The 18,951-nt window shown below is 44.3% G+C and overlaps 1 protein-coding gene and 1 long non-coding RNA gene across 2 annotated transcripts in view; one reads left to right on the forward strand and one right to left on the reverse strand.

Annotated features, from left to right (window-relative positions):
• The window catches only part of ahnak (AHNAK nucleoprotein), an 81,435-nt gene that overhangs the window by 34,744 nt on the left and 27,740 nt on the right, over positions 1–18,951 (forward strand). The window contains 1 exon segment of the mRNA XM_033015172.1: positions 18,186–18,292. The gene's annotated coding sequence lies outside the window, so the exon portion shown is untranslated.
• LOC116968390 overlaps positions 18,037–18,951 on the reverse strand; it is a 41,171-nt gene continuing 40,256 nt past the window's right edge. The window contains exon 3 of the long non-coding RNA XR_004410465.1: positions 18,037–18,195. This is a non-coding gene — a long non-coding RNA (uncharacterized LOC116968390). The remainder of the gene's footprint in view (positions 18,196–18,951) is intronic.

Below are 18,951 nucleotides of genomic sequence, written 5' to 3' on the forward strand. Positions count from 1 at the left end.
TAGGCTGTGCACGCCATACGCAAGAAGAAGAAGAAGCTATATCTGTCGGAAGAACTAACAGAGCTAACATTTTGGGTGGAAGATCTGTGAGGCTTTACATACTAAGCGAGGAAAAACCTTTTATTTTATCTCTCTGAACCGAGTCAGAACTCTCTGAACTCAGTCTTTAGGACTGAGATGAGATAAACATTTTTTACAGAGAGTGGCGAATCTCTGGAATTCTCTGCCACAGAATGTAGTTGAGGCCAATTCATTGGCTATATTTAAGAGGGAGTTAGATGTGGCCCTTGTGGCTAAAGGGATCAGGGGGTATGGAGAGAAGGCAGGTACAGGATACTGAGTTGGATGATCAGCCATGATCATATTGAATGGCGGTGCAGGCTCGAAGGGCCGAATGGCCTACTCCTGCACCTATTTTCTATGTACCCTTGTATTTCATCATCTGCTTCCCCAGTATCTTGGTGTGTTTTTTTTATTCTCGCTGTGTGTAAGCTCATAAGACATAGGAGCAGAATTAAGTCATTTGGCCCATCAAGCCTGCTCCACCATTTGATAGTGGCTAATCTATTTTACCCTCTCAACCCTATTCTCCTGACTTCTCCGCGTAACTTCTGACATCCTTACTAGTCAAGAAGTGTAGTTTTGTTATCCAATATCTACACAATATCCAATGTGTACTAGTCATGTCTCTACTATTTATTTCATTCCCCTTACATGTTTTTCCTCTACATGCTCAATTTTTGTAAGGTGTCCTTGAGACTCTTGAAAGGCGCCCATAAATAAAATTTATTATTATTATTATTGATGTAATGTTACCTTTCTCTTAGTGAAGGTTTTATTCCCAATTCGTTTGTGATGTAATGTTTCTTCAACATGCGTAGTGCTTTTGTGTTACATCCGCAGTGCATCCAGTTTCTGATAACACGAAGAGACCAAAAACTGGCTTAAAGTGATATAAAGGAACGTAATAAAATATTTACTAAGTGGGGCATACAGGGGCGCGTCACACACTATGGGTTGTATTAGCCGATGAATAGCGAGAGATTAACTGGGTAGTTTAACAGTGAAGGATATATCCAAGTGAATCAGAGTGAACGGTGTGGGGTATATCCGATGGTATATATATATCTATATATTTAAGATAGTGTTACAACAAGAAATGTCATTACATTGTTCCGTTACATGAGAGGTGTGGTATATATCAGAGAATTACAGCAATTGGTGTGAGATACTGTCAACCAATTGCCTGGTTGTAACACTTCACTCTTAAAAGAGTTAAAGGTTCAAGGCCCAGTGGTATTTGAAAACAAGGATGAGTTTTTAATGTAGGTGGTTTTCACTGGCATCTCGGCTAAGGCCCTGACCATAGAGGTGATGGGTGAGTAGGCTTCGTGTGAATCAGCATATGGGCAGCAGACTTTTGGATGAGCTTATCTTTGTCGTGGGTGGAAGAGTGGAGGCCAGCCAAGAACACTGGAATAGTCCAGCGTTAATGAGGGTCTGGCAGCAAATGGAGGCAAAATGGAGGGTTTAACTGGTTCGTGTGTGTTGGTGGAAAGGGAATTCACGGAGTGCAAATTAGCAAAGCAGACGGAGAGGTGGGGGGGGGGGGGGGGGGGGTAGCTAATGAAAGTACTTGTACATATCCATCATAAGGTTGACCAGACACCTAATGAAACATTTTTTTTTAAGTGCAGACAAAGCAAATATATTGTCATAACCAGAGGAGCCAACTGTTTGGTATTAACCCTGATCAGTTTAGTTTAGTTTAGAGATACAGCGTGGAAAACAGGCCCTTTTGGCCCACCGGGTCTGCGCCGACCAGCGATGCCCGCACATTAACACTATCCTATACCCACTAGGGACAATTTTTACATTTACCAAGCCAATTAACCTACAAACCTGCACGTCTTTGGAGTGTGGGAGGAAACCGCAGATCTCTGAGAAAACCCACGCAGGTCACGGGGAGAACGTACAAACTCCGTACAGACAGCGCCCGTAGTCAGGATCGAACCCGGCGCTGCATTTGCTGCACTCTACCACCACGTCACCATGCCGCCCAATTAATTAACTGATTTATCACTTCTCAATGGTCAAGTCATCTTGTGTAGAATTATCTTTGACCGAGATAAAAGGAATTGCAGATGCAGGAATCTTGCATGGAACACAAGGATAGACACAAAATGCTGGAGTAACTCATCCATTCAGGCAGCATCCCTGGACGACATGGATAGATGATGATTTGAGTATAGGAGCAGGGAGGTTCTACTGCAGTTGTACAGGGCCTTGGTGAGACCACACCTGGAGTATTGTGTACAGTTTTGGTCTCCAAATCTGAGGAAAGACATTCTTGCCATAGAGGGAGTACAGAGAAGGTTCACCAGACTAATTCCTGGGATGTCAGGACTTTCATATGAAGAAAGACCCGATAGACTCGGCTTGTACTCGCTAGAATTTAGAAGATTGAGGGGGGATCTTATAAAAAGTTACAAAATTCTTAAGGCTAGATGCAGGAAGATTGTTCCCGATGTTGGGGAAGTCCAGGACAAGGGGTCACAGTTTAAAGATAAAGGGGAAATCCTTTAGGACCGAGATGAGAAAAACATTTTTCACACAGAGAGTGGTAAATCTCTGGAACTCTCTGCCACAGAAGGTAGTTGAGGCCACAGTTCATTGGCTATATTTAAGAGGGAGTTAGATGTGGCCCTTGTGGCTAAAGGGATCAGGGGGTATGGAGAGAAGGAAGGTACAGGATACTGAGTTGGATGATCAGCCATGATCATATTGAATGGCGGTGCAGGCTCGAAGGGCCGAATGGCCTACTCCTGCACCTATTTTCTATGTTTCTATGTTTTCTGGCTGGTACACTTCTTCAGACCTTTGATGGATGTGCCTTAACGTTGGTGGGAATATTAGCAGCAGGGATCAGAGTCTGTAAAATAGCAAGAGTAGGAATGGAAAAGGGAGATCCTAGATTGGGTCCCGAGGAAAAGAAACTCAAATAAATAATGATGAGTTTTCAAGCAATGTCATTAAACAATAATAGATTACAAAAGGAGGAAAGATCTTCTTCTTGCCCTAACATGCTGGGCTGGAGCTTTGGTGACATTTATTGCCTGTGCCAACAAGTTAACGGATCCTCGAGGAATAATATTTGGGCCCATTTTTCTCTCCCAACTATGAGGGAAGCAGGTGAGAAAGAAAATGCAATAACCTGGATGGGTGTCCTCTCCCATCGAGACTTGACTCCGTACTGTCTGGGAGCAAGATTGATGGGGATAACACTGGGACTTCAAAAAGAAAAAATCCTAGTTTTGAGGTTGAAAAGAGGGAAATGGGGAAATTGAATGCTGATATGAATCATTACTTGAAGTATCAAGAGTTTATTGTCATGTGTCCCAGATAGGACGCATGACAATAATTCTTGCTTGCTGCAGCACAATAGAATAGAGTAAGCATAAATACAGAACAGATCAGTGTGTCTATATAGCAAAGACCACATATATATAGGTAGACAAAAATGCGGGAGAAACTCAGCGGGTGCAGCAGAATCTATGGAGCGAAGGAAATAGGCAACGTTTCGGGCCGAAACCCTTCTTCAGATGCACACATAAATAAACAGATAAAGTGCAATAGGCTGTTGTAGTTCAGAGTTTGTTTGATGGTGAGTTTAATAGCCTGATGGGTGTGGGGAAGAAGCTGTTCATTAACCTGTTCATGTACCAGATTTCTGAGAGGAAGAGTGGTTTGAAGCAAAGCAGAAGGGGAAAGAAAGTGGGGTAACCAGTGACTGTAGAAAAGAAGGTACACAAAATTGCTGGAGGAACTCAGCAGGTGCAGCAGCATCTATGGAGCGAAGGAAATAGGCGACGTTTCGGCGACGTCTGAAGAAGGGTTTCGGCCCGAAACGTCGCCTATTTCCTTCGCTCCATAGATGCTGCTGCACCCGCTGAGTTCCTCCAGCAATTTTGTGTACCTTCGATATTCCAGCATCTGCAGTTCCCTTTTGAACACTGTAGAAAAGAAAGCTGTCGTCTACAGAGAGGAAGAGTACTTTGGGATTGGGGTGAGCATAGTTGTACAAAGTGAGGGAAGTCTGCATGGTAGATGATAAAGAGATATTGAAGAGCTTCTCAAATGTGCCAATGATGTTCAAATCTTCAGGTAGATATTATATTTTAGGAAGTATGTTTGGGAACATTCAAATGGTATTGACATAGGTGATAATTGGCAGTATGTTTAACAAGTATTATTGTTGATCTTTTACCAGTAATCTACTTTGTGGTCAGGATAGTTGGTGTCCAAATCACTGCTAACTCTCCTTTGTGTCAAGGTGACCGTGTGATACAGCTATCAATCTGTCTTTTACACGGCCTTCTTCAAAAGATTATACTGCCGATAAAGATTTGGGGAAGATATCTTCTCAGAAATGCACTAAACACCTTTACATAACAGATCCATTTTTATACCTGGAACCTTCTGAATTGGTGAGATTTGATACTGAAACTAACAATAAGATTTGATACTGAACCTAACAATTGGCCAACACCTCCGCTCGGTCCGCAATAACCAACCTGATCTCCCGGTGGCTCAGCACTTCAACTCCCCCTCCCATTCCGAATCCGACCTTTCTGTCCTGGGCCTCCTCTATTACCAGAGTGAGGCCCACCGTAAATTGGAGGAGCAACACCTCATATTTCGCTTCGGCAGTTTACAACCCAGTGGTATGAACATGGACTTCTCCAATTTCAGGTAGTCCCTGCTTTCTCCTCCCCTTCCCAGCTCTCCCTCAGCCCACTGTCTCTGCCTCTTCTTTTCTGCTTCTCGCCCCCCACCCCGACATCAGTCTGAAGAAGGGTCCCGACCCGAAACGTCGCCTATTTCCTTCGCTCCATAGATGCTGCCTCACCCGCTGAGTTTCTCCAGTATTTTAGTCTACCTTCGATTTGCCAGCATCTGCACTAACAATAAGTGTGATCTACTGTTGCTGATGTAAGGTGACTTAGCTCAAATCTTCGGTTGAAGGTGAAATCAAGTCGAATTTCTTTGCATTTTCGACTAGTTCTTGGAATGCTAGTGTGTCAATGAGTGGAGAGCAGGCCTTGGCAAATATCCATTTAGACGGTTAAGAATTTGACATCCTCTCCTTTCAACCCAATTAGTTGGAAATGTTAGAACCCCCCTCTGTAGAGGTGGACTAGGCATGGGAAAACAGTATCATACTGTTGTAATGTTTATGGCTTGAGATTGGACGTTGCAGTATTCTGATGATATATCTAGACTTTTTTTACAATACAATACAATTTATTTGTCATTTGAACCCCTTGAGGTTCAAACGAAATGTTGTTTCTACAGTCATACACACAAAAAAGAACCAAGACACAACACAATTTACACAAACATCCATCACAGCGCATCTCCTCCACACTGTGATGGAAGGCAAAGACTTATCTCTCCCCTGCACTTCCCATTCCCCTCCCGATGTCAGAGTCAAAGTCAAAGTCAAAGCCCCCGGCGGGCGATGGTAACTTGGCTATGAATGTGACATTGGCCAATCGCAGAAGCATTCCGGTATAAAGTCACACCCCTGCCACTTTCAGGATTGGAAGAGAGGCAGGAACTTAAAGTAAAAACTTAAAAGGGAGGAAAAAAAATCAGTCAGACCACTTCAGTGAAAATATATTTTAAATTACTGCTTGGGTTGTGGTGAAGTAGCAATTAGATCACCAGACTAGTAATTCAGAGGCCTGAATTAACAATCCAAAGGGCGGGGTTCATATTAGCTATATAATTTAAATTCAGTTAAAATAAACATGGTGATTGTCAGAAAGGTATAGTCTTAAAGAAGCTGACCATGATTATTATGAAAATTCATTTATGCCCATTGGGGAGTGAAATCTACTATCTCCTTCTTCTTTCGTGTGGCGTGCACAGCCTAAAGTTGTTGGACAACTTGTTCTATTTGATCTTCCCGTTTGTGCACGTCGAGTTGATTGCATTAGTCGAAACAGGGCGGACTACGTGAAGGTTGCAATCTTCTACCCCAAATCTACTGTCCATACCTATAGAGTCTGGCCCATTTGTTACCTGTTGCCTCATAAATCCTCGTTGATATTCCTGGTAAGTCACTGCTGTGTTGCATTTGAGAAAGTATTAAACCAGAAGGGTTGCCTGGTATTGAATTGGATACTGAATTTGGACGAGGCAAAGCTTATCTTGCAGAGTCCTGCAACAAATGCACAGGGACTGGTGTATACATTTGGAGACCATTTTGGAAGACTAGTAATGCTGTAGCCTGATATAGAGCTGGGTAACCTTGTAGAGGCATCGAAGGTTGAGCGGGGACTTGATGGAATAGATAATTATATGAGGCATATATAGGGTATTCAGTCAGAATCTTTTTCCCATTGTGGAAATGTCAAGGACTAGAAGGCATAGCTTTAAGGTCAGAGGGGGGAAAGTTTGATGTACAGGGCAAGCATATTTCTCAGAGTGGTGGGTGCCTGGAATGCGCCGCTACTGGTGATGGTGGAAGCATATATGATAGTGACATTTAAGAAACTTTAAGGTAGGCATATGGATGTCAGGTCGGGGGGAGTTCCCCCCCGCCACGGGTACCATGTAATCCCGTGCTATCTGCTTCATGGTCGGATAGTCGGCGACTAAACCGTCTTCCCCCACCTGGTTTGTCACGAAAGGAGGACCCCCAGCAGGATCAAAAACAAGACCTGTCAAAGGGCGGATGAGCTCCTAGCGAGCCAACGGCCATCCACACTTCAGTAGTAGTTGTGATCACTGTCGTACATAGCATTGTAAGGAATGATGATAAAGCACACACACACACACACACCAAAATCCTATACTTGAAGCGGCGGAAGTCCGCAGGAACTGGAGGTCAGAGATGTGTGGTGCGTCCGTCCCTGTTCCTGTCAGAAACCAGCGGCACTGCGTCGCTAGTATTTTCAACGATAATGAATGAATGAACATGGATGTGCAGGGGACAGAGTAATGTGGCAGAGGTGATTAGTTTAACTTGGCATCATGTTTGGCTCAGACATGTAGGCCAAACACCGTGTTTCTGTTCTACACTGTTCAGTATGTTCCATCCACAATGATTCTCTCGAACCTCTACAGATGTGCTGTAGAAAGTATTCTGACAAGGCATCTTCAGCCTGACTACTGTTGTTGCTACTTGACCCTGCAGAGTCGTGAGCAGGTCCATCACAGAGGATGTCTCCACTAGTGGGAGAATCTAGATTCTAGAACCAGAGGTCATAGCTTCAGAATTAAAGGACGTTCCTTTTAAGATGAAGAGGAATTTCTTTAATCGAACAGTGGTGAATCTGTGGAATTCTTTGCCACAGAAGGCTGTGGAGGCCAAGTCAATGGATATTTTTTAAGGCAGGGTTGGGTAGATTCCTGATTTGTACGGGTGTCAGGGGTTATGGGGATAAGGCAGGAGAATAGGGTTAGGAGGAAGCGATAGATCAGCCATGATTGCATGGCGCAGTAGATTTGATGGGCCGAATGGCTTAATTCTGCTCCTATTACTTAGGACCTTATGACTCATCGCTTCCTTTCATCCATTCCATCATCACGGTGCGTTGCACTCAGGAAGGGTGGAACTATCGTCAAGGATGCCTGCCACCCTGGCCATTCCCTTTTTCCTCTTCCACCTTAAGAGAGAAGATAAAGGAGCTTGTAAGCTTGGATGTCCAGACTTAAGACTTCTCCAATGCTATCAAATTCTTGAACCTATCACCTCAATCTCACCCCACTTCCAGACGTGCTGTCATGTGCTCTCACTCTTAACTCTACCTCATTAAGTTATTTCATTACTTCATTTTAGTATTATTTTGCAATGTTTCAGATTACACTGCAATTATTGCATTTGTCATTGTATTGCCATATGTATCATCATGTATGCTTTGTACTCTGAGCTTAATGTGAATAAAGAATTTCATTGCTTCCTGTTGCATATGAGAATAAACTAATCTGATCTGATCAATGAACAGGTACTTAATTGAATAGGTCATCAGCAGTGCGACCAAGCCTCACTAAGTAATAACCTGCTGATGGATGCCAGTTTGGGTTTTGCCAGAATCGCTTGGCTCCAGATTACAATTTGGTCTGGAGCCGAGCGATTCCTGTATCTTATTCTAATCAGGCACCAAAGGACTGAATTCCAGGGGTGAATTGAGAGTGACTGTACGTGGTTGATGATAAAACTTAAGTCAATGAGCATCAGAGGGAGAACCACTTCAGTAGTTGGAATCGTGCCTCGCATAAAAATGGCTGTGATCATTTCCAGGCCAAGTCCTTGCCTGACCATCTTCAGCTATTTCATCGATGGCATTTCTTCACTCACAAGATCAGAAGTGTAGATGTTCCCTAATAATGGCACTATGCTTAATTCCATGTTCACCACACGGTGGCGCAGCAGTAGAGTTGCTGCCTCACAGCGCCAGAGACCCAGGTTCGATCCCGACTATGTGTGCTGTCTGTACGGAGTTAGTACGTTCCCCCCGTGGGTTTTCTCCGGGTGCTCCGGTTTCCTCCCACACTCCAAAGACGTGCAGGTTCAAGGCAAATCAAGTCAAGTTTATTCGTCACATACACATACGAGATGTGCAGTGAAATGAAAAGGTTTGTGGGTTAATTGGCTTGGTGAAATAGTAAATTATCCCTAGTGTGTGTGGGATAGTGTTAGTGTGCTGGGATCGCTGGTCAGCGTGGACTCGGTGGGCCGAAGGGCCTGTTTCTGCGCTGTATCTCTAAACTAAAAGGAAACTTCTCTGTAAATTAAGCGCATGAATGAGCCTCTGCCTGTGTGCAAGAAGACTTGGGCAAGATTGAGTGATTGACTAATCAGTGGCAAGTAAGATTTATAATAATAATAATGGATGGGATTTATATAGCGCCTTTCTAATACTCAAGGCGCTTTTTATGCCCTGGAAGTGTCAAACAAAGACATCTCCAACAAGAGAGTGTAACCACTTAACCTTGATACTCAGTGGCATTACCATCACCAAGTCCTGCTGCCACTTGTAGTCCAGTAGCGTGTCTGGGCAATCACCATTGACCAGAGGCAAGCCTGGACTCATAATGGCAAGTCACAGGGCGGGTATCTTGCAAAGGGTGACTCATCAGCTGGCGCCACAGAGCCTTTCCAGTATCAACGAAACACAAATCAGGAGAGTAATGAACTACTCTTCATTTGTCTGAAAGAGTACAGCGCCCATAACTCAAAAAGCTTGACACCATCCAATACAAAGCAGCTTGCTTGATTAGTACCTCACTGACTGCCCTGAACATTTATTCCCTTCATCAGAGGCATATGAACACCACCAATGCCATTCCAAATTGCTCACCATTCTCACTTAGAGGTACCTCACCATTCCTTCATCACTTTCTAAATCTAAGAAATCTCTTATAACACTGTTGGAGAACCTTCACCAGAAGGATTACAGTGGTCAAGAAGGCATTAATGGATGGCAATAAGTGTTTGCCCCAGCAATGCCAGGATCCTGAAACATATATAAATATTGGGGATTTTCTTTTGGCATTGATGGAAATACAGTATTGGTGGATTGGTGGAAAATACCATACTGGTGAATTGGTGGAAAATATCGTACTGGTGGATTGGTGGAAAATACCATACTGGTGGACTACAGTATCCTGTTGTGCTGCAGCAATGCAAGAATTTCATTGTCCTATCTGGGACACATGACAATAAACTCTCTTGAATCTTGAACTGTCATTGTATTCACTATCCTGTTATCCTATACATTAAGTTTGAAGCTAATTTTAAACGTTTAGTTTATAGATACAGCGTGGAAATAGGCCCTCTGGCCCACCGGGTTCGTGCCGACCAGCGATCCCCGCATACTCACACTATCCCACACACACTAGGGACAATTTTTACATTTACCAAGCCAATTTACCTTCATACCTGTACGTCTTTGGAGTGTGGGAGGAAACTAAAGATCTCGGAGAAAACCCACGCAGGTCACAGGATGAAAGTACAAACTCTGTACAGCACAGCACCTGTAGTCGGGGTCGAACCTGGGTCTCCAGCGCTGCCTTCGCTGTAAGGCAGCAACTCTACTGCTGCACCCTTTCTGTCCTAACTAATTTCTGTCCTAATTTTAATTTTGCTGTAAGTCACTATGTTTATAGTTTCTGCTGCTTTGTGTCATCCCTGATGACAGTGTCATAGAGTCATACTGCACGGAAACAAGCCCTTCGGCTCAGCTTGCCCATACCGATCAAGGTGCCCCATTTACACTAGTCCTACCTGCCTGCACAGTGGTGCATCCTTGCCTCCTCTGCGGTCTCTGGTGGCAACCTACTAAGTATATTCAAACAAAGCCCTTTGGTAATTTACTCCCCTAGGGTGTGAACATGTAACTTGATCTCTCATTTTAGTTCTAAGCTTTTCTAGGCAGAAGGCAATTTAACTGAGAGGTGGTAGACAAAAAATGCTGGAGAAACTCAGCGGGTGAGGCAGCATCTCTGGAGAGAAGGAATAGGCGACGCTTTGGGTCAAGACTCTTCTTCAGACTGATGTCCGGTGGGGGGAAAAAGAAAGGAAGAGGCAGAGACAGTAGGCTGTGGGAGAGCTGGGAAGGAGGGAGAAAGCAAGGACTACCTGAAATTGGTGTTCATACCTCTGGGATGTAAACTACCCACAAGTGAAATATGAGGTGCTGTTCCTCCAATCTGCACTGGGCCTCACGCAAACTGAGAGATGGGGTCTTTTTAATGTCTCCCATTTTCTAGGAGTCTCCAGATAATGTTTTGGGTCCCAAAATAAGTTATTCCTTACTGCATTTTCGTTCTTTATCCCTATTCATCATGCCCCAATAAGACAACACCATCTCAGGAGATCCAATTTGAACATGGAGGCCTTTGCATGCCCTGCTATTCAAGTGAATAAGCATGACTATACATGGGGAGAGGTAAATTGATCAGAGTACCAGAGATCTCACCATTGTGCATGATTTTGCTTGCTCTAGGTGTTTCATTTATTTTTCAGTGTTGCCCTTGTTGACACAGGCCTATCTCCAAATTCCTACTCCGTTTATCTTTGATCAACAAGAGATGTTTATACTTGTCTGCACAGTTGCTCAATAGCAACCTATGTTTTTCATAGTTGGTGGTGGTATTGCCTTTGAGCCAACACCCACTTCACACAATGAGATGGATTATATTTCAGCCCAGAGGCTATGTATCCAGAAAAAGTCCCAAAATAAGTTATTCTTTACCGCATTTTCGTTCTTTATCCCTATTCACCTGCGTCTATTCTTGTCTGGATACATGAATACAATAAACTCTAGACACAAAGTTAACCGCTGAGTTACTCCCCAGCGGTATGAACATTGACTTCTCCAATTTCAGGTAGTCCCTGCTTTCTCCTCCCCTTCCCAGCTCTCCCTCAGCCCACTGGCCCCACCTCTTCCTTTCTTCTTCCCGCCCCCTCCACCCTCGCATCAGTCTGAAGAAGGGTCGCGACCTGAAACATTGCCTATTTCCTTTGCTCCATAGATGCTCCCTCACCCACTGAGTTGCTGCCTCAGAGGGCGGTGGAGGCAGGTTCTCTGGATGCTTTCAAGAGAGAGCTAGATAGGGCTCTTAAAGATAGCGGAGTCAGGGGATATGGGGAGAAGGCAGGAACGGGATACTGATTTGGGATGATCAGCCATGATCACATTGAATGGCGGTGCTGGCTCGAAGGGCCAAATGGCCTACTCCTGCACCTATTGCCTATTGTTTCTCCAGCATTTTTGTCCACCACCGCTGAGTTACTCCAGCGCATTAGTGTCTTTTTAAATATAAAATAACTCTTGTCTGCTTGTGCCATTGTCCAAATCTACACGATGATCATCATGTCCTGGAGTCACTAGATTCAGTGATTAATTTGGAAGACCTCTCATTTACAGATCAGAAGAATACTGCCACCGCCTCCCCACCATTGCTCATTTGAGTCGGGAGCGTTAGCTTGGAACAGATGAGGAAAGGTCATAGGGAATAGGAGTAGAATCAAGCCATTCGGCCCATCAAGTATATGTTGTCATTCAATCATGGCCGATTTTTCTCTCCGTCCTGCCTTCTCCCCATAAGCTCTGACACCTGTACTAATCAAGAATCTATCTATCGCTGCCTTAAATATATCCAGACTTGTGGCCTCCACAGCCGTCTGTGGCAAAGGATTCCACAGATTCACCACCCTCTGACTAAAGACATTTCTCCCCATCTTCCTAAAAGAACGTCCTTTAATTCTGAGGCTATGACCTCTAGTCCTCTAGACTCTCCCACTAATGAAAAACATCCTCTCCACGTTTCCAGGTGAAGGATTTTTAGGGCATTCCCATTCTTTGTGGTTGCACAATCGGACAGGACACATTTGTGAGTCATTCTCTGGCTTGTGGACATGTCCCAGTAAAAGGAGGTGGGGTTTTTTTGTCTTTGCCTTGTTGTGGATGGAATAGCCCATTTGCAGCTGTTACATCTCTCATGTTCCACTGAGATAATTTATTATTGCAGCTGTCTAACTAAAGCTTTTTAATGCTTCGGTCATACTGTTGGAATATGATTTGGAATGGGTTTGGGTTGTGGGGTTACAAAATGAAATTGTACAAAAGCAGATGGCCCATCAACAGAACACAGTCTGCACAAATTGGCAGCAACACTTCATCCTCGATAACCATCAGCACAGGGGCACCTCAACACTGCGTGCTCACTATACTCACTGTATACTCATGAATGTGTAGCCGGACACAATTTCAACTCCATCTTCAAATTCACCGACGCCGCCCCTGTTGTTGAACGAATTACAGATGGTGATGAGTCAGAGTATAAAAGGGAGATCGATCGACTGACCAAATGGCGCCTGGACAATAGCCTTGCTCTCAACGTCGGTGAAACCAAGGAACTGATTTGGAAGAGGAAGGGTCGAGGATCCATAAATCTATCTTCATCGATGGGACGGTGGTGGTGAGAGTCAAAAAACTCCAAGATCCTGGATTGAAGATCTGTTCTCGACCCAGCTCATTGATGCAATCATAAAGTAAGCTGATCAAGGCTTCTTCTACTTCTTTAGAAATTTGAGGCGATTCGTTAAGTCAACGAACACTCTCTTGCACCTTTACAGGTGTACAATAGAGAACATGTTGATTGGTTGCATTACGGCCTGGTTCTGCAATTCGAACGTCCATGAATGAAGATTCCAGAAAGTGGTGAGCACTGCCCCAGTCCATCACGGGTACTGACCTCCCCACCATCAAAGGGATCTACAGGAGTTGCTGCCTCAAAAAGGCAGCCAGCATCATCAGAGACACACCAACCTGGCCACACTCTCATTTCACTCCTGCGATTGGGAAGAAGGTAAAGGAGTTTTAACACTGTAATATCCAGGTTCAGGAGCAGCTTCTTCCCTGCAGCCATCCGGCTATTAAACACTGCAACTCCGAACTACATAGACTTGAGGGTAGCCAAAAATGTCGGAGAAACTCAGCGGGTGAGGCAGCATCTATGGAGCGAAGGAATGGGTAACGTTTCGGGTCGAGACCCTTCTTCAGTCTGAAGAAGGGTCTCGATCCAAAACATCACCTATTCCTTCGCTCCATAGATGCTGCCTCACCCGCTGAGTTTCTCTAGCACTTTTGTCCACCTTCGATTTTTCCAGCATCTGCAGTTCTTTCTTAAGCATAGACTTGGGGGTATTGTTTTTGTCTTTGCACTATTATTGTGTGTGTGTTTGAAACATTTTTGTGGTTAATGACAGAGTGCTTAGAGAGTACTATGTTTACGTATCTGTCGTGATGTTGAAATTAAGAATGTCATTGTTCCGTTTCAGGACATATGGCAATAAAACACTCTTGATTCTTGAAGTCTTTGTCAAAGTTGAACAAACAAACGTAATAAATAGTTTATGTTATGTAGGATTTTGTCACATCGTTTTGGCTCTTAACAACCCATAAATTTAAAATGTTGGGTGCAATGTGATCTTTTGTTTGTTCTCAACAGTTTAATGAAAAATGACTTCCTCAGTATGTTGCTGCAATGTCAACATAGGAAATGGGTTTGAGTCTCTGGAATGGGATTTGAACCCATATTTTCTGACTCACCAATGACTGTGCTTTTACTCAGCCAAGGGTGATTTTTTTAAAAAGCAAACAGTGTCAGCTAGGTTTTAGGTGGCCTCCCTTATTTGTAACAAGTAGAAAATAACTCACCATTCCTAAAGTCATTGGGCACAAGATTCTGGCTAGCTCAACCACAAAACCATGTTTACTTATTTATTTTGATGCATGCCAGCTCGTTTAATAACAAACATTTTTTGGACCTTTCAAAGGTTTTATTCAAAGCCACTTTCTCTTCTTATGTCGATGGTGCAGATCCACGGGAAGCCCTCTTTGTACCTCAACCCAGTTGCTCACAAATAGTTTTTAAGAAGGAACTGCAGATGCTGGAAAATCGATGGTACACAAAAAAATGCTGGAGAAACTCAGCGGGTGCAGCAGCATCTATGGAGCGAAGGAAATAGGCAACGTTTCGGCCCGAAACGTTGCCTATTTCCTTCGCTCCATAGATGCTGCTGCACCCGCTGAGTTTCTCCAGCATTTTTGTGTACACTATCTAGTAGTCTCTAGCCCTAGATGTTGAACGTTGGTATTACTGCTTGCCTGCAGAGTAGAGTGGTTGAGCTGAACTTGACCTCTGCCCCCCCACCCATCCACACCACATTTCACGGTGCAATGAGTGATCAGGAGATCAGGGCGGGGCGTTGGCGCAGTGGTAGAGTTGCTGCCTTACAGCGCCGGGGACCCGGGTTCCATCCTGACTGCGGGCGCGTGTCTGGACGGTGGTTGTACGTTCTCCCCGTGACCGTGTGGGTTGTCTCCAAGATCTTTGGTTTCCTCCCACACTCCAAAGATGTACAGGATTGTAGGTTAATTGGCTTGGTATAAGTATAAATTGTCCCCGGTGTATGTCAGGTGGTGTTAATGTGCAGGGATCGCTGGTCGGTGTGGATTCGGTGGGCCCGTTTCCACGCTGTATCTCTGAACTAAACTAGAGGAGTGGGAATGGCAGATAATTCGTGGTCTATATGAGTCGTGCACGAGGGAGCAAAGCCTGGTGCGGATGATTTCATGTTTCTTTTTTCAGGCAACAGCTTTCCACACTGCTGCCAGTAAGCTTGAAAATATACTTGCGTGACAATGGATGCACAGAGGTTGTGTTTCAGATCTTGAATGAACAATGTTGGCATTAAGCATAAGAATTCCTCCTCCCGAAAAGACTGATCCTCACAGGGGATGGTTTTCAAACGGGTCACTAAGCTGACTAGATAATGTTGCCAGTTACTATAGTGGCGTTTAAGAGGCGTTTGGATAGACACATGCAAATGCAAGGAATGGAGAGATACTGGATCATGTGCGGGCAGGCGAGATCAGTTCAGCTCGGCATCATGTAAATGCCCCTGTCCCACTTAGGAAACCTGAACGGAAACCTCTGGAGACTTTGCGCACCACCCAAAGTTTCCGTGCGGTTCCCGGAGGTTGCAGGTAGTGGAAGCAGGTAGGGAGACTGACAAAAACCTCCGGGAACCGCACGGAAACCTTGGGTGGGGCGCAAAGTCTCCAGAGGTTTCCGTTCAGGTTTCCTAAGTGGGACAGGGGCATTAGGCATAAACATTGTGGGTAGAAAGATCAGTTCCTGTGCTGCACTATTCTATATTAAGATCGGGGTGAACGTTATGCATTGAACAGGAAAGTGAGGTAAACTTTGAATGAAACCAGAGTCTTGTCTGACAGGTAGACAAAAACTCAGCGGATGGGGCAGCATATATGGAGCGAAGGAAATAGGCAACGTTTCGGGCCGAAACCCTTCCCTCCAATTGCGAAATCTCGTCTGACATGTTGTTAATAAATTATTCCTTTTCTTCTTGTCACTGGAGATGTTTTAATCAGATCAAAACATTTTGTCATATCAGAGCCTAATATGGGCAGTAATACGAGACTGGCCCCAGTTTGCTGCGTATCAGGGAAAAGTCACTAGATAATCACGTTGTAACTGCTTTCAACCCTTTGGAAGCTATAATTCCCTCACAGCTGTCAAAACACAAATCTTTTATGGCTTAGAACACAACCGATGCAAAAATTAATTGTCTTCAAAGTGAATTGTTCTGGTCTTGAATCCCTTTTGAAGCTTAATACAAGGTGTGAGAATTCCAATCCTGGGAGAACATTTTCGCTTAAAGCATTAGAAGCAGTAAATTTGCAAGAGTTTTGGTACAGAAATGGTCAGGTCGGGGGGAGTTCCCCCCCCCCCCCGCCACGGGTACCATGTAATCTCGTGCTACCCGCTCCATGGTCGGATAGTCGTCGACTAAACCGTCTCCCCCACCTGGTTTGCCAGGTGAGGAGGGGGCTGTGGACCCCCAGCAGGAACAAAAACCAGACCTGTCAAAGGGTGGATGAGCTTCTAACGAGCCAATGGCCAACCACACTTCAGTAGAAGTTGCGATCACTGTCGTACAGAGGCATTGATGTTTTCGACGATGATGATGATGATTTGCAAATCGAGTAGTTCCGTAAAATTAATTTGGAATGTTATTTCCCTCTTCCCAATATGAACATCTCCCAAAGGTTCTGTTTTCTGTTGGTAAATTATTTCTTGGACCTGGGCTTTTAAGAGTCTCTTGAGTGGCAGCGAGCGGACAAGTAAACACGGTGACAGTTGAGGCTGAGCCTAGCCCTGTCCTTCGCTGATGATCATACTGGTAGAAACAGCCAGCACATTGTTGCTATTAGTAGATCTTGTCTCACGGTTCCAGCTACCAATGGTGCTTTCAAGCCTGATCAATGACGTTGTCCACCTTCATCACATGGGTTTGCTCTGGCTTCCTCCCATATCCTAAAATTTATGGATTGGCAGGTTATTTGGCAATGGTGCGTAGGTGAGTGGTAGAATGTTGGAGGCTGTGAAATGATGGGAATATTGGTAGAATAAACAGGGTTATGGTTCGATTAGTGTATGAAAAGTGGTGTTTGATGGTCGGTAAGGATTCAATTGGCCAAAAGGCCAATTTCCAAATTGCATCTCTCTACAGGGCTCTGTAAAAATATTCAGATCATTATTTGACCTTCCCTAGACTAATGAGAGCCTAAGCACTGAATTCGTTGAATCAGCTTAGTTTATTGTCACGTGTACCAAGGTACAGTGAAAAGCTTTTGTTGCATGCTATCCGGCCAGCAGAAAGACAATACATGATTACAATCGATCCATTTACAGTGTGTAGATAAGGGATGATAAGGGAATAACGTTTAGTAAAGTCAGCAAAGTCCGATCAAGGATGATCCGAGGGTCACCAAATAGGTAGATAGTTCAGAATTGCTCTCTGATTGTGGTGGGATGGTTCAGTTGCCTGATAACAGCTGAGAAGAAACCCCATAAATCTGGAGGTGTACATTTTCACACTTCTATACCTTTTGCCTGATGGGAGAAGAGGGAGTGGGCAGTGTGTGCGACTCGACCTTGATTATGTAATATTGGGATTTTCCCTGAATTCTTGGCTCATTTGATCACAAAATCAAAAAGGTGAAGTGGGATGGTGTGGTGGAGGCATTGTTTCTACTCCAGCAGAGAATTCGATACACAATTTATAGTCTACAAATGATTGATAGTGTTTCCTAAGTGGGTTGCTGGGCCACCACAAAAAGCACCATGAAAATGAGACTGATACATGTGTACGTCAGGCCAAGTTATGCCCCTGTCCCACTAATGCCCGTCCCACTTAGGAAAACTCTGGAGACCACTCAAGGTTTCCGTGCGGTTCCCGGAGGTTGCAGGTGGTTGCAGGTAGTGGAAGCAGGTAGGGAGACTGACAAAAACCTCTGGGAACCTCCGGGAACCGCACGGAAACCTTGAGTGGGGCGCAAAGTCTCCAGAGGTTTCCGTTCAGGTTTCCTAAGTGGGACAGGGGCATTGATGGTAGGTTCCCTTCCCCGAAAAAGTTGGGTTGATAAGACAGGATGGCAGGTTCCCTTCCCCGAAAAAGTTGGGTTGATAAGACAGTCCCGATGTGTTCTGGTATTTTTTTCTTGTTCTATTGCACCAACAGTGGAATAAACATCCCAGCTTTTGAACTCTGAGTTTGACTCCTGTTCCTTCTCTTCCAGTGCCGTGAGCCTGAAGCAAGCACAAGTGAAGTAAAAGACCCATTACCAGCCAAAGAAGTGGCAGCGATTTTGTTTCCTGTTTAAAGAGACAAAGAAATTGCACAAACGTATGTCCTTTCAGCATGTCTGCTTTTGACCTCATAGATGTAGTAATGTTGAGATGAATTTGTTTAAAATAGTTGTATATGTCATTTCGATATGTGATGTATAGCTTTAGACTACTTAACAAAAGTAACATCATTACATGCTACGTACATGCTTTATAAGTTATAACACAAAATCTTACAAAGCAAGGAAAAACGCTTTCATTAATATAGGAGATTAATTATAAAGGATTATTAATCTGCTCAAGGATCCTCCAAAGGAAACTTATGTCAGATAGTTTCTCAAAGTCAATCCGATAGCTTCCAACCAAATGGAGCATCAGAATGCCAACATCATCCGACTGCCCTGAGGTCCCCCATATATAACATCCCCAAAGAGACTCTTGAGTTCTCTACTGGGAAATACCAGGTACATTTGTTGAGTATGACCAGAAGATCCAGACATAGAGTACAGCGTGGAAACAGGCCCGTCCGCCCAACTTGCTCATACTGGCCAACATGTCCCAGCTACACTAGTCCCACCTCCCGACGTTTGCCCCACATCCCTCCAAACCCATCGTATCCATGTACCTGTCTAACTGTTTCTAAAACATTGGGATAGTCCCAGCCTCAACTACCTCCTCTGGCAGCTCGTTCCATACCCCCACCATGCTTTGTGTGAA

This window comes from Amblyraja radiata, chromosome 45 (genome assembly GCF_010909765.2).
Source record: "Amblyraja radiata isolate CabotCenter1 chromosome 45, sAmbRad1.1.pri, whole genome shotgun sequence".
NCBI classification, from domain to species: Eukaryota; Metazoa; Chordata; class Chondrichthyes; order Rajiformes; family Rajidae; genus Amblyraja; species Amblyraja radiata.